This window comes from Ambystoma mexicanum, chromosome 9, assembly GCF_040938575.1.
Source record: "Ambystoma mexicanum isolate Mex_15411 chromosome 9, UKY_AmexF1_1, whole genome shotgun sequence".
Classification (NCBI taxonomy): Eukaryota; Metazoa; Chordata; class Amphibia; order Caudata; family Ambystomatidae; genus Ambystoma; species Ambystoma mexicanum.
Window position 1 is genome coordinate 1,504,179,177 of NC_090931.1, and position 17,008 is coordinate 1,504,196,184.

The 17,008-nt window shown below is 46.8% G+C and overlaps 1 protein-coding gene across 1 annotated transcript in view; it reads right to left on the reverse strand.

Moving 5' to 3' along the window:
- The window catches only part of LOC138489345 (zinc finger protein 271-like), a 128,093-nt gene that overhangs the window by 38,956 nt on the left and 72,129 nt on the right, over nucleotides 1-17,008 (reverse strand). The gene's annotated exons all lie outside the window — the stretch shown is intronic.

The window sequence follows — 17,008 nt, forward strand, 5'->3', positions numbered from 1 at the left end:
AGCTGCCAAACGCTGCAACCTCCTCCCTCCCATCCTACGTGCTGAACTCTCCTACTGGACTTTCCGAACAACTCTAAAAACACTACTGTTTGCCTAATGCTGGTCTGAACTTCGAAACTACAGTCACTTTTACTGAATAACTATTACACTGTGCTTAACCCCAGGTCTGTACATTTCTGGGTAACTTGTCATGCAACAGTGCTTTGATGCTCTTGGGCTTCATGCACGATACAAATGTAAAAATAAATTAAAAAAGCACACACTTATCTAATGGCACGCTCCTTTTTAGTGGTGGTTCAATGATGAACCATTGTTTCTGACAAGTGTTCACTTTCCCATCACATGATATGCAGTAGCAAGCTTGATTCTGTCAAACAATGCCTACAAGAAGGTGAACTCATCATACAATACCTTTTATGTGTGTCTAGGTCTTAAACGTACATTTACCAAACTCATAGGATGTTTTTTAGCTTAACATCACTTTGCGTTCTTGTAATTTTCCATTCATGAATTAGTAAATAAAGCTATGACCATAGTGTTTGTTCTCATATGGATTTATATATTTTTCAGCATGGATGATGATTTTTTTGTAAGTTTTAAAACCTCTACAAAACAGAGTGTTATTTAAAACCAAAGTACTATTTCTACCAACTAAAGCTGGGAAGATAATTGGTTAAGTGCCTTATGTTGCAGACTGGTCTCAAATCCCGGCTTCACAATTAACTAAAGTGTGTGATCCTTGGCAAATCATTCGATCTCACAGAAGTGCCCACAAGCCAGTCAGTTGACATGTGTCTGCTACACAAAAAAGATCACTCAAGGAGCTGCTTCATATATAATGATAATGCCACTTAATCTGCACAGCAAAGTTATTTGTCTCTTGGCTTATTTATAAAAACGTTTTGGAATGTAACTTACCATCATCACATTTAGTATCCAAGGCTAAATATGAGCACATTTTCTGTGGCATCGCTTCCAGCGATGTCAATATATATGCACATTAGGGGAGGCTTCATGTATCGCACAGCCACTTAAATTATAAACCTGGCAACTTTCAATGGAAAGCAAAGTTCATGTTTGTCATGAGTTTAATGCATGCATATCAAGTTCCCATCACATAACGTGTGCATTAATTAAAAAAAGACTAGCCTACGCTTCGCATGCTTGGTTTGGACTATAGAACCTGGTCATAGATGGGTTAACCATAATGTTAGCTTTTAGTGTGGTCATTGAATTAAAATGGTGTCCAAATGGTAACATGTACAATACCCACAGCAACATATACCATGGCACTGCAGCTTTGCATAAGCAATGCAGACCTCAGCCTTACATGTGCACACCTAGCCTTTCATATGCAACATAGCTTTTCAGGCAAAAACAACTGTAGCCTTTCACATGCATGCACACCAAAAACGCACATGTGCACACTCAGCCTTTCACATCCTTTCAGATGCATGACTGTCATGCGCCGGCTGTCATTGAGACTGTGGGACAGATGGCGCGCAGGACAGCATTGACTGTTCCATCACGTATCTTTCATTTAGCTGTGCAGCGGTCTAGTTTATTTCCATCATGGACGCTGCCGGGCTACATTTAGCTTTGCAGTCCCCGGCGGTGGACGCGTTTCAACCCGTGAGTTTTTCTCACTTTGGGCCACAATGCTGTTGTTTTGCTCTGGCTTTGATAAGCCCTGTCTTTTTCTCCCCTTTATTCTGCGCCTCTTCTGGCGCCCTCTTTCCTGCTCTGCATTCGCACTATGGCTTACTTTGCTTGGGTTTCTGAAGCAGCCCTCTGTCAGTCTCCGGGCCACGGCTTCCCGCTACCCTCAGCTCCGTTCCTGTCTTCGGGAGCTCGCTTATGTCTCTCTCTCTCCCTTTGTCTATCTCGCTCGCATCCTCTTCTCTCCATTTCTTTCTATTTCCTTCTCTTTGTTTACCAGAGCAGCTGTTCCCGTGCTTCCCTCTGTCAGCCCTCTCGCAGTGCTTTCTTTTCTTCTGTGAAGTTTGCACTGCTCACCTTTCATCCATCGTCAGCGGGTTGTTAATTATCCTCATCTAACCTGTCAGGCTACTGTTCTTGGCTCTTCGGATATTGGAGTCTGCTGGTCACCAACTCCACTGCCACGCAACATCCTTGGATACAGTCAGGATCAAGTCCAAGAACTACAAAGGGTTTTTTAGTGCCCTAGCGGCTTTTTCCCCTACTCGGCTATCCCGGGACCTACTCCACTGGACTACTTGTTCATTAAGTGGTCACTGTGGCAGCCTCCCGTGGTAGGGCCTATCTACACAAGAAGAAAGACTTCAGAAAGAAAAAGACATCCATTAGAGCTGACGGTTCAGGTGAGGAGTGGGGGGAACTTTCATCAGAGAGTGATCGTGACAATGACACAATAGCCTTTTGCATGCGCACATGAAAGCCTATCATGTTTAAGGCCATTGCGGTCTGAGCTGAATATAGAGCTCCGCAAAGGTGGACAACTAAGAGAGGGGAATTAGACAATTGATTTAGGAAGCAAGATGTGTGAGAAGAAAATTGATGAAATAAGAGCCTCTCAGAAGTGATGAGGGGAAGAGAAAGTTATAGGGGTAGACCTTTTCAGGGTGCAAAGGTGAGCAAACAAATTATGAAATAGAAAAATGCTGGGGAAAGGGCTAACATGTTCAGTGCCATTCTGTGTGCCTCCCAATATTTACAGTGGAAGCCAGACAAGCTCCCACACAGTCACACTTATCTGCAGTTTTCATCAGCCAAAGTGCTCATTAAAACTGAACTTTGGGGTCAGCATGCAACTCTGCTTTCCTTTGTATAGGCCCTGTACTGTCCTGGAGCCTGGTACAAAGCATAATAAACATGCTCACCTTCTCTGAAATTATATCGCAGTTAGTGCGACATGATTTATAAAATGAAAAGCAATTAATCATTCTTGTCTAGTGAATTGCGATGCAATACTGGTTAATTTATGCCTTGCCTTGCCACAACTCCTGACCCCCTTGACGGCTCTGTTCAACTCCTTCAGTTCCTCCGGCTCCGTTACCCCAACAATGCAAGAGTCCACGACCGTTCTACTACTGAAGCCCGGGAAAGATCCCACAGAGTGCCTTTCATATAGGCCCATCGCTTTACCGAGTATAGACGCCACCATATTCTCTAAAGTTTTAGCGAATCATCTGGCAGTAATTCTCCCCAAAATAATGAACCTGGACCAAACCGGCTTCATACTAGGCAGATCAACAGGGATAATATTCGGCGAGCACTAAACTTGGTGGACATAGCATCCTCTGACCACCATAAAATAGCCCTATTAGCCCTGGACGCATCCAAGGCCTTCGAAAAAAGTAGACTGGTCCTTCATACAACTTACTCTTGAAGCCTTTCAATTTGACCCACTATTCCGTAAAATGGTCCTGGCCAACTATCACTCACCGAAAACATTGCTGCGGGTTAACCAAAGGCTAACGGCACCCATACCACTAACCTGTGGGACCAGACAGGGGTGCACGTCTCCCCCCCTGTAGTTCGCCTTAATAATGGAACCACTGGACGAGCGGATTCACAGGGACCCCAACATCCAAGGGTTACAAATAGACTCCACGCAACATAACATTTCACTCGATGCTGATGACGTTTTATTATGCATAACAAATATCCAGCCCTCTCTGACGCACTCCCTCCTAGAACTACACAAGTTTGAAAGGGTTGCGGGGTTCACGATCAATTACGGGAAATCCTCAGCCCTGGCGGTGGGTTTGGACAAAAAAAACCCCGAAGGGGAAGAGTTCACATGGAGGAGTACTATATTAATTTAAGTACCCAATTATAGGAATAGAGGTGGAAAAGAAAAGTGGCTCAATCATAACAGATTAATATTTTCATATTTTAATAATCATCGCAAAACATTATAAAATTGCATAATATGTAAACAGTATAACAATAAAATAGATGAATTAATATTGGTATAAAATATTTGTACCAATCTAATACATTAAACCACTCAGTCGCAATTTAATTACCACAATTCATGACCCAGTATTAATCAAGGTAAAGCATCACTATCTTCATGTTTTTGAATTTCATTCGAATGATAAGGATGCTATAGAACAGGAAATTACTGCCAATGGAATAAAGTGCTAGGTGCAAAAGAGTAATGAGTACCTAATCAAGATAAAGCATCGTTGTCTCATATTTTTGAATTTCATTTGAATGATAAAGATGCTGATTGAAAAGGAAATTGCTGCCAATGGAATAAAGTGCTAAGTACAAAAAAGTGCTAAGTGCCTGGCGGTGGGTTTGACCTCAGAGGAGATGGCAGTCCTCCAACCGCTCTGCCCCATCCAATGGAGCGGGAAATCCATAAGCTATCTGGGAGTACAGGTCACGGCCCGACCGGGAGATACATATCAGCAAATTTCCCCCCTCTCTTTAAAGTACTAGAAAACGATCTTGAATGCTGGGCCTCGCAAGAAATATCACTCTTGGGGCAAATCATAGCCTGAAAAATGTACCTGCTCCGACGATTTCTTTATTACAGCTCCACTATGCCTGTCCCAATCCTGTTACCTCCCCTTCTACATTTACAACGGAAAATGCACTGATTTATTTGGAGGGGGGAAAAAGCCAGGATCCCTAAAAAAGTGACGTTGGGCAGTGCTCGCTTCGTAGTTGTAGGGGTCCTGGACTTGCGCAAATATCAAGTGGGACCGCCCAACGGCCACGTTTCCAGGCCTGGCTCCCCGCTTCGGAGCCAAGACAGGAGGAGATGGAAGAGTCCAGACTGCCACTTCCCCTTGGTTCTCTTCCCTGCATCTCTCCCCTGATGCAGAGGATCTGGCCAGACATGCTCTCCTCTACAAAATATACGCTGCGAGTATGGGACTGGACGTTGAAATCTAATGTAAAATCTAATTTAAAAGGTATCCCAAATGGCCTATGCCCAAACACGCCGATTTGGTAGAATCTGTCCTTCACCCCAGGAGCCCGCCCCACAAACTTCAGGAACTAGGTGAGAGGGGGACTGAAATCCCTAGCACAACTACTCGAAAAAGGCCAACCACGTAGAACAACCTTCCAGCAGGCCGAACTGGACAGATTCTCCTACTCCCATCTCCGCCATTGGTGTACTCGCCCAATAGTCCGACTGGGGGACTACTGGTGCTCTAAGCCCTATTGAACTCACCATGCAGGGGGATCCATCGGGAGGTATGACATCCAACCTGTATAAACTGCTGCAGGAGGACATGCTGAGCCTTAGGAGCACATACATGGCACAATGGGAAACTGACCTGGGATACCCGATTGAGGACCACACCTGGGTGGACATCTGGACGAGAGGTTACTCCTCCTCGCTGTGTGTGTCACGAATAGAGAATGCGCCCTTGAGCTACTCCTCCACTGGTACTACCCCCCAGTGCGGCTCCATCACATCCAAAGGGCAATAGACACACAATGTTGGCATAAATGCGGGCAGTGGGGCACCTACCAGCACATGTGTTGGGACTGCCAGGGTGTCCAATCCTTCTGTGACCAGTGTCTCTCCACCTTCGAGGCCATCCCCCAGATCTTGATTCGAAAACTCCAGATGTGGTCCTTCTGGGCTTCCCCAGTTCAGGGGATGTATCCAAGGAAGGGGCAACATCCAAACTTATCATGCAGCTGCTCCTGGCAGGAAGAATCAAGATTGCCCGCACTTGGAAGTCCCCAGAGGGCCCTTCATCAACTCTTTGGTGGATCAAGACAGGGGACATCCTGGTGGCGGAGAAGGTTACCGCCGCTAGGGAGGGCCTCTTGCACAGGTTCACGAATATGTGAGCTCTGGTACTAGAATACGACCAGGATTTCACAGCACAAACACACAAGACCCACTTGTCATGGCTGATCCTGCAGAGCAATACATAACAAGAGACAGCCGGAGACCCAGCAGTAAGAAAAAAGTGGGCAAGGGGGTCGGAAAGGAAGGTGAACTTACAAAGGTGGGGGAGGGGAAAGGGACTAAACTGCTGTTCCATCCAGGCACTAAATGTTGTACTTGTTTTACTGCATTGATCTCCCATGTATGCAAAATAAAATACTAAAATAAAAATGTTAAAAAGAAGAAAAGGTTGTGGCCTGGCAAAAAAGTAAAGAAGTGCAGAGACGTGTGTAGTAGCAGCAGCGGTGGGGGTGTGGGGAGTGCGCAAGTGACTTAAGGCTTTGGTGGGGCACAGCTGGCTACGGAAGCCATAAAAAGGGTAGGAGATAGAGGAAGAGGATGTGTGCAAGGCCACAAGAGGTCGGAAAAGGATGCAAAAAGACAAGGATGTTGGGAGGCTTTGCCATGGATGCGGGTGATGGTGGTGGTAGGTGGGAGCCTCAGTTGTGAAGAGGGGGCCCTCACAGTCCTCCCAGGCCCGGACAGGGCCAGACGGTATCAGGTAATAGAATCGCAGCAAAAATGTCACTGGTAAAAAAAAAAAATTACAAAAAAGAATAATCGCAGCAAAAATGCTGCGGTTTGACCCGGTAAAGGTGTAACCTATTATACCATTTAAGGGGAGCAGGGGTTGCAGGGGTGTCTCCTGCATCCTTTACATGATTCTGGCAGCAACACCACAGCATTTATGCCGCAATATTTTGTATCCACAGGCGTTTTTGCCGCGATTTTAAGACATGGAACCGGCCAGACAGGGTAGTTCCCAGGGCCTTGATAAGGGGGCAGGCTATGCCTGCCGGCTCCCTTGTTTGGTGAAGAAGAAAGGACGCCTGGCCCATCAGGCAGTACGAGGCCAATGTTTTTAACATAAGGCAGTGCCACGTATGCAGATACAGTGTCTTCCAAAGGGAATTCCCCTTGGGAATGGAAGCCCTTGTCCCCCAAAGGGAAGTCACTCCCAGTGAGGTCTCAGTTGTCCAGACCCTATTTATTTAATTTTATTTATTTGCATTTTTAAAGCGCTCACACAGCCCACGGGCATCGAGGCACTGTTACAGGCATTGTTTTATTTTTTTATTTTTAGTTGCGTAATTGCTTTTTTTTTGTCTTAGTTGCGTATTTATAACACGCTTTAATACCCAAAGGTTTCTAAGCGCGGACCCGGGTTGCTTCGTGTCGTCTTGCTTCCAATGCGAGCACGTTGCCTCTGAGCTATCTTCCCGGGACAGGGAGGGTCTTGCGGAGCAGGCCCACCTCCTTAGCTTCACAGGGGGTGGCTCCCGTTTGGGGAGAAGGGACAAATACTCCTGATTCGTCCCACCACCCTATGCTGTCATATGCTCGGCACATCCTCGGTTAGTGCCATCTTAAGCCAGGCAACCTTATATGGCCAGTTTCTGCCATGATGTCAATTTTGGCTGAATTGTATAATAATCACTTGCCAATAAAAAACATACTTGAAATTAAAAAGGTCATTGATCTCATCTCCCTCACCCTGTGAGTCTGTGCAAGAATAGAGATTTAGTTATTTAGTTATAATGTATAAATATATATGTATATATGGTGCCGCTAGAGAGCCTGACCAAGATGGTCAGGTTTCTGTGAGCTCCATAAGAGTCATGCCTGCTAGGTTTGCCCCTGCTGTCCATTCAGCTGTTACCCAAAGTGTAACTTAGGCAACCACTTACAAACAGCAGTTTGCCCGTAGAACGGCGGCTAGACCATTCTATTTGCGTTACAAACTCACTGGGCGGTTTCCCTGGAGATGGCGGGTGTTCCGAGATGCCGTTCTCCATGTCCACATGCTATTATCCTGAGGAACGTTTCATCACGTGAATTCCAGTATCATGTGGCTTAGGGGCGTTTCGATACTTATTTAAGCACGGCTTGGCGGTAGCCCGGTGCATCTAATTATTGTTCCGACATTGAAGCTGGTGTTGCCGGTTTACGTTATTCGCGTGGCAACATTGTTTCCAGTTACCATTCTTCATTACGTTCAGCACTCTTGTTGCCGGTCCCTCGGCATTCGTTCCTGATTTACCACAATTAGCGTCCGGAGCCGTGGAGAATCAAACACGTTTGACTGCTGCCACAGAACATTGCTGCGCAGCTCTGCGGCTACAGCGTTTGGGCTACAGCGTGTGAACGGAATAGCAGTCCGTTCTATACTCCATTTTCATCCAAGTCTCGCAGTATTACCAGCTGTTACCTGCCGCACTGTTTATGGTCCCCGGCTTGAGAATCAGGTCTGCACTGCTGAAACTACAACTTCTTACCACTTTAACCCGTGCTCTAGTGGCGGCGCGTTCATTGTCAGCCTCCTCTCCATTCTGGGAATTCTGCCTTCCTCTCCCTATTTGGATCCTGCCTCCACTGTACACTACAGGAAACTGTCAGTATTACATTTGAACTTTACCATTGGCGTACCTCCAGGATCTCGTGCACTGGACTCAAATACGCTTTCTAGGGATTTCTGTGCACCAACCTGACTCTAGTGCGTCCCTCGTGCCGTACGGGTTCTAGCTCCTCACTAACCTTCCCTTCCTTCCCCGTTTTTGTTCTGGACACCGCCTGTGAACATCTGGGATTGCATTTCTCCTTCCAAGGTAGGATAGTGTGGTGTTGTGGTTCATATGGTAACATCAGGGGTGGGGGTGAATTAGGTATTACACCGCACACTGAATCTGGTACTTTATCTTCCTAGGAGAAGACAACTTGTGGAGAGGATCTCTGATCTGCATCACTGGTTATCCCTATAGCGGTGAATGCCTCGCCCTTTCCAGTGATCCATTGCTATAGCTTCAGTTTATTCTCAGCTAGTGGGGTTGATTATTAGGAAGGTCTCATTACATCTAAAGAATCTTGAATTTTGCACAAGGGGACAGCAGTGAAACCAGGACAGACGCTACAGTTCTGGTAAGTTGCATTCTTCCTTATTTACATAACTGTTTGTTTTCTTGGTGTCAAATCCTGATCTTATCCTGGCCCCGTGGGATGACGACCGCTGCAATCGAACAGGGAAGTGCAGTGCCTTTGATGAAGCTGGAATCCCTGCGATGCAGAGGATTGGAAAGGCCTGATCCGGGTTGGGCCTGCACTCCACCCTGTTGCATAGCGCAGCGGCCCCAGTGTGGGCCAAGCGATACTGCGGTGGTGGGCAGAGGACTGAGGGCTGAAGAGACTGCAGATGCCTGGAGATGCCTGTGAAACGAGGCAAACGTGCTCCGGGGGATATGTGTCGCAGAAACACCAGCAGAAGCGCCTGGGAGGACAGGAGCCTCCTCACTCACGGCACAGCAAACCGATCCACGCTGCGGCTGCAGTAAGAAGTCACACCATCCTCGATGAGCCGCATCGCACGATCTTTATGCACTCTCCCCAGCCTTAAGCAGGTCAGCTTGACTGGAATGTTACCAAAGACCTTCATTTAGCCTTTTTATTGAGCGGAATCGCCCATTTGATCACTTTCTGCTTCACGCCGCACTGCCCGTAACGCCTTGTTACCTAAAATGGTGGATTCAACATTTTATGTTTACTGCTGCTAGGCAAAAGGGTCTAACTGCTCATAGGCTGAGTAGTGTGGGTTCCCCCTGCTCTTGTCCCTGTTGTCCTATGCCCTGATACAGAAATGATAATGCACACACAGGTATTGTTTCGTGGAAAAATTGGTGGCCGTAGGCCTGTTTATTTTATACAAAAAATAACGCTACACACTGGTTATAACAACTAGACAATAACCAACGCTTTTTGGGCACCTCGTGTCCAGGGGTTGGGATGCCCCGCCTTCCTTTAGGCTACATTTCGTTACCCTGTGGCATCCTTTCCTGGACACGTGCCGCTGCCTAGGACTTTTCTTTTACCGTGTACCGAAGAAAAGTACTCGGCGTTCCTGTTCCGGATTCCTTCCTTCCTTTCTTGTTGGGCGGGTTGGGTGGCAAAACGTATCCTTGTCCCCCTTTTCCAGGCCCTGGGAGCTTACCCGAGTGAGGTGAGCTCCTAACCTGGTTGTGTCTTGGCAATGATTCGCTGGGTTACTTATACCCCTTCCCCCCTTTGTTGTGCCGTTGGGGGCCAGGCTTCCCCCTGCTAAGTTCACACCTAGCCCTTTCCTGTTTGGCGTTTCCTGGGTAACGCCGAGGGTGGGGGCGCCGCTCTGTCTGCCCCTCCCTTTGTTTTCCCGCCGGTTGTCTCCCCCACCCGCGCCTAACTCCCCAGGCCCTCCATCGTGTCGCACTTCGTGCAGCACGGGGCCTGTGGCATAGGCTGAGTAGTGTGGGTTCCCCCCTGCTCTTGTCCCTGTTGTCCTATGCCCTGATACAGAAATGATAATGCACACACAGGTATTGTTTCGTGGAAAAATTGGTGGCCGTAGGCCTGTTTATTTTATACAAAAAATAACGCTACACACTGGTTATAACAACTAGACAATAACCAACGCTTTTTGGGCACCTCGTGTCCAGGGGTTGGGATGCCCCGCCTTCCTTTAGGCTACATTTCGTTACCCTGTGGCATCCTTTCCTGGACACGTGCCGCCACACCTGAGGGGTTGTGTGTCTACACCGCTCAGGTCCCCCCAAAACAGCGACCCTACCGCACCCTATTTGCAACCCTGTACCGCTAATGCTTGAAAAATGTTGTCCGCAAATCTCCCCAAGCCCTTGTTGGACAGGTGTACCCCATCCTGGTGGAACCAGTCGGGGTCGTTCTGTGATAGCCCATGTCCTATAAAATGGAGTCCTGTGCTCCTACAGTACTTCTCTACTGCCTCTTGTGAGCCCCGTACCAGATTCTGCGGGTTATGATCTCTGACATAAAAATTTCTGTTCTACCCCAGCAATGAGCTATCGCCCTTAGTGATTCACACATGTTGCGCATTAGCTCGCCCCGATTTGTTCTGACCAAGTCGTTCTCCCCGAGGTGGATGACCAAATACTCGGGAGGGTCCCTGAACCCAATCAGATCTGACAGCCTGTCGTGGATGTCCTCCCAATGCATCCCTGGGAGGCCCCACCATGAAGTTATTGTCCGTTTGAAATGTAAACCCTCTCTGTAGTCCTCGATCCACCTGCCTGCTCTTGTCACGAATGAATGGCCGACTATCCATGCTGACTTGTAGGGTGTTTTGTCTGCATGGAAATGGGAAGTTCACACCTAGCCCTTTCCTGTTTGGCGTTTCCTGGGGAACGCCGAGGGTGGGGGCGCCGCTCTGGCTGCCCCTCCCTTTGTTTTCCCGCCGGTTGTCTCCCCCACCCCGCGCCTAACTCCCCAGGCCCTCCATCGTGTCGCACTTCGTGCAGCACGGGGCCTGTGGCATATCACCTCTAACATCCGCCGGCATGCAGAAGCCGGCCCCTCGTGAGCAAAGGCCCACAGGAGATAAGGCCCTGTTTGCCACAGGGCACACAGAAGCTATTTACAACCATCGTCTAGCTGACACAAACTCAGGAACTCTTGGCACAACGGAGGTAAAAAACGGAACACTACCCAAACATGCATGTGAGTAATGGCCCTCTCATGTTTGCAGGATACTACCCCTTTAAACGACGTGTGAAGTGACTCTCTACACCTAGCATCATTGCTTTAACCACTACACATACCTACTCAACTATAATTGTTTAAAACTCCTGCACATGCACCAGAGCCAAATGCCCTATGGAACCCTGTTCTGTCACCGGTATGCATCCCAATCGTTGCAGCACAGCCCTGCATGTTAGCATTTTAGTGCTTCATTATTTGTAACTATATTTTGTTGATACTACTCGTTCATCCTTTGACAAAATAGACTATTCAGTCCTACCTATATGAGCAGCATAATTCTGCATGTAATGCACCCCTATATGCTGATGTATCGTACCTCATATCGTAGCATTGTATTGCAGCAGCACAACGCCACATCAAACACACCTATATCTTTGAATGTACTGCATAGCCCACATATCAGTTGCCCAATACGGTACCTTCATAGCCTTTCATACTCATTGATATTACGTGAGCTCCTTATCATAGTCCATTGCTTAGTATGATATTGAATATTAGTAGCCGAGCGCTCTTCAATTGCAGCTACACTAGCTCAGAGTTCTAGTGCTTACCCACCATCTGTGTGCGCTTAGTGCCTCTCGTATGCTACTGCAACTCGAAATCTAGCCAACCGTTGCTTAAACTGTATGGTGCTTCGTTTTCTATTGTGTCTCACCCCTAAAATTCTATTGTGCCCAAACTGTATGGTGTTTTCTTGCCCACTGTGTCCACTTTTTAAAATTCAAATTTAGCCTATAGTGCATTAAACTGCATTCTGCTTTACTGCCCACTGCGCCTACTTTTTAAAAATTCAAATTTAGACTATTGTACCTAAACTACATTGTGTTTTACTGCCCACTGTGCTTACTTTTAAAAATTCGAACTTAGCCTATTGTGCCTTAAACTGCATTGTGTTTTACTGCCCACTGTGCCCCACTCTATAAAACTCAAATTTAGCCCTCTATTCCTAACTGTATAGTGTGTGGAAACATGACTATGAGGACTACCCCTCAAATCTTACTAGTAATCATTGCAATAAAAAGTATCCATCAGACTATTCCTAACTGCCTTACGGCAGGCTCATTACCTCCGACCATGACCAGCATCAGGACCTCACCATGTCCAATGGTAGCAAGAAACAATAAACTTTGAGCTAGTTTACCCTGTCTCCACGAACCATGAATGAGCCTCCTACCAAATCATGACCACCACTTCAACAATAACCGCTCCAAGGCTAAACTACCCCATTACCTTGATAAATCAGCCCCACCTACAATACAGAAGCTTGCCAAAACTAAATCTAGCCTACCTAAACCAACAGCCATCCGCAACCTCGACAACTTCTCCAAAATCAACATGGCCCTAATAAATGCTAGATTTCTAGTAGCACACGCCGTAGATATAGCAGACCTAATCACCATAAATAACCTTGACATCCTAGCAGTCATCGAGTCATGGCTACACGCCGCAGCAGGCCAAGCTCTTGCATTAGCGTTCCCAGGAAACTACCAAATCCTTAGAGCGGACAGACCTGACGCAAGAGGAGGCGGTATCGCCATCATTGCCAAAACACAACTAGCAATTAGACTATTACCATCACTATCAGTTTCATCCTGTGAAATTTGTACAGCGATATTTGTACCAATATCTAACTCTAGAACACTAACAATTTACCTAGTATACAGACAACCAGGACCCATTGGATCCTTCGAGGATGACATCTCAAGTATCCTCTCCAATAATACAAAAGCAACCTCACAGGTACTCTTACTGGGGGACTTCAACCTTAGTTTCAATGATCCAACAGACAAAGATGCCAAGGCTATCGCCAATATGCTTCTAGAACAAGGACTCACCAAAAAAGTGACTCAGCCAACGCACGTCAAAGGCAGAACCCTTGACTGGATGGCTGACCTAAATTGTGAACTATCCATCAATTCATTAACCCCACTACCATGGGCACACCACCATCTGATTACCTTTACAATGGCAATAGATAAACAGCCACAAACTAACTTGGTCATAGCCCCTCCTCAACCTACCAGGAACAAAAAAGATATCACGACTGACAGACTACTGCCACACATCGTCCCTTCCCTACATTTACTCTTGTCTTCTTCTGACCCCAACATATTAGTCGACATCTATAATAACACCATGTCCAAAGCCTTGGACTCCCATCGCTCCTCTTAAATTACGCACAAGCAAACAACAAGCACATCTGAATGCCTGGTTCACCCCACAGTTAAAAGCACTCACGCAAAAAAAAAAGAAAATTGGAAACTAAATGGCGCCACAGCCCTTCAGAAGAAAACAAAACTAATCTGACCAGATTACTATAAAAAAGAAATGATAAGCACAAATAAAGACTTATATAATGATAGGCTCGCTAAAGCCAGCTCTAATACAAAGGAGCAATTCACCATACTACGAGAAATGGAGGCCCCTATCCCTCCAGCCGACAACATTGCTAAAGACAAGAGACAAAACCTGGTGTACTAACATACAAAATGTTCTAGCTAATAACATATTACTCATCCAAGAAAAGATTGGCAATAAAAAATCCTCACTATCCAAACAGGATACTCGCACTCCTATCCCTAAGACACTGACTGACAAACCAGATCAATTTTATTTCTCTAAAGTTTCCATCCTTAAAGTGGAGAAAATCATCTCCTTGCTGAAACCATCAAGATGCCAGGGCGATAACTGTCCAGCACAATTAATCAAAGACGCAGCCAGAGACCTGGCACCATTTATCTCCAAACTCATTAACGCGTCATTCTCGCCCAATACTGTCCCAAGCAACCTGAAGGCACCCTGGGTCTTACTGCTACTAAAAAAACAAACCTTAGACCCAGCCATTCCAACCAATTACAGGCCCATTACAATGGTGCTGTTCCTTCTGAAGATACTTGATAGAGTAGCGTACCTTCAGATACAACAATACCTTGAAACAAATCACCTTCTAGACACCCGTCAATCAGGTTTCAGGCCACAACAAGGCACTGAAACTGCACTAATTGACTTAAAAACACAAACTGAGGAACTCACGGACAAAGGGAAAACTGCCATGCTACTTCTCCTTGACTTGTCAGCCGCCTTTGACTTGGTGGACCATGTTCTATGTAAACACCTTGCCTCGGCGGCTCACTTCTAAGGACGCAAAAGAATGGGTCCAATCATTCCTCAACAATAGAACCATGCGAGTCTTCTCCCTTTCAGATTCAGCAGACCCAATCCCTATAACGTGTGGCGTTCCACAAGGCTCACGTTTCTCGCCCACCATGTACAACATCTTCACAAAGCAACTGTTTGACAAATTGGATAATCTGGGTGTCACCTACACTAACTATGCAGACGACACCCAGATCCTCATACCTCTATCGGGCAATTACATCAGCAACACGGCTCTTGTAAACAGAATCTACCTCCTCATCCAGGCATAGATGGCCACCCATGGCTTCTGCCTGAATGATGACAAGACTGAACTTCTGATACTAGGAACCACGGCCAACCTCAGAAAACGTAATAATGATTACTCCTCCTTCAACATTGATGGCAATACCATCAAGGTTGTAAAAGAAGTAAAAACTCCAGGATTTTACCTTGACTCCACACTAACCATGAGCAAACAAGTCAGTTCCCTAGCGTCCACATCAGCATACACCTGTAAACTAATCAAGGCCTGCAGGCCATACCTTTCCTCATCCAGCTGCATCACCCTAGCAAACGCCCTTATACTCTCAAGACTGGACTGCTGTAATGCCCTTTACTTGGGAGCTAACAAGTACATCCTAAATAAGATCCAAACGCTACAGTATAATGCCTTAAGAACAGCATTAAACATCCCAAACAAAGATCACACATCTGAGCTTAGAAGACAAAACCACTGGCTTACAATCAAGGACAGAATCCTGCTTAAAACAACCTCCTTGTCCCATAAATGCCTGAACAACGCCGCCCCACTTTACCTCTCCAACCGGATAGTCAGGAAAACATCCACTTGCCCGACCAGGACTGCCAACTCATGTTGCCTCAGTGTATCACGATTCAACTTATCCAAATCTGGCGGTAGAAGTTTCCCAATTCTGGAAGCCCAAACGTGGAACTCACTCCCCCCCTCACTCCGTGCTGATCAAACATTCTCCAGCTTCAGACGCAACATTCAGAAATGGATCAGAACTAACAACGCTCAACCAGGACTCAACACTAATAACGTGCTAATCTAAGCACATGCTATACTATCTATCACAATGCCTACTTATACTGTTGACCCTATGTACTTATCGTACTGCTCGCTCCCCTTTCATTACCTGATACCTACTCATAGCGTAAATATTGTATCGGTAAATACTTCCAACACTGTACCATGCAAACACTATGACTGTTAACGACCGTCACTTACTGCAAAATCTGTAATTGTATACAACTTTTACACTGTACCCTGCAATATTGTGAATTGTAAATATCTCTAACACTATACCCGCAATATTATGACTGTTATCCTCTGTAACCTACACCTAAAGCTTACTTGTACTGCTTGCGCCCTATTACTTTCGGGTTTGGTGCGCCATACAAATAAATAAACAAAACAAACCCACCCGATCACAGAGGCTGTTGCCGGGTGCGGACAGCCCTGTTCAGGGGTGTGTGCACTTGGACGAGGGACTCTGCCGAATGCCTGGAGGAAGCAAGGCGGTGTGGGGGCCTGGACTGACCCCGAGGTGGTGCAAAGAGAGGTTGATGGTGCAGAGCGAAGGCCTGGATGCCTGGATCTTTAACTGCAGGCGGGCTGTGGACCAAAGACACAGAAATCCGGGGCCATGCATCTGAGTCGATGGGCCTGTTACTCTGAGGTAACTGCCGGAGCCGCCTGAACTGGAGAAGTTAAGTGGTGCTGTGCCCCCGAATGAACGGCTGAGAATATAGCACGCGACTGCTGCTGCATGGTGCCCCACAGGTGAGAAGAAGGTTCAGGGTCTGGAATAGTGGAAAGGTTGGTCATAAGACACTGGACTGTTTGGGCTAGGGCAAGCACCTTAGGTAGTGGCCCACTTGAAAATGGTGAAGGGCCAACAGAAGCTGGATCAGTGCATGGGGCGCAGGAGTAAACAAACCCAACAAAATATGTCTAATGAAGTGGACTCCACCCTGGTTCCGCCAGAGGAGACGGTTAACATGGGGCAACTGTTGACAGCCATACAGAAATCCATGAGCTCGCTCGAAGGCAAGGTGCAGACAATGACCTTGGAACTATCACTGGTTCGAGCAGACTTTAAGAAGATGGGAGAAAGTCACAGAAACGGAAAGGAGGGTGGGTGGGGTTGAAGACACAGTTACGTCACTGCAGGCTAGACTGAACGTGCTTCAACAGTGACCAGAGCTCTTGAGACTCAGGCGGAGGATGCCGAGGGCTGTGCCAGACGTAGCAAAATAGGGATCCTGGGGGTCGCGGAAGGGGAGGGGGGGCCCCAGCATGGAACTGTATTTGGAACGTCTCTTCGCGGCTGTGCTGAAGGTCAGGGGACTATCCATGTGGTTCACCATTGAGAGGGCACATAGGGTGCACGGATGGCAACC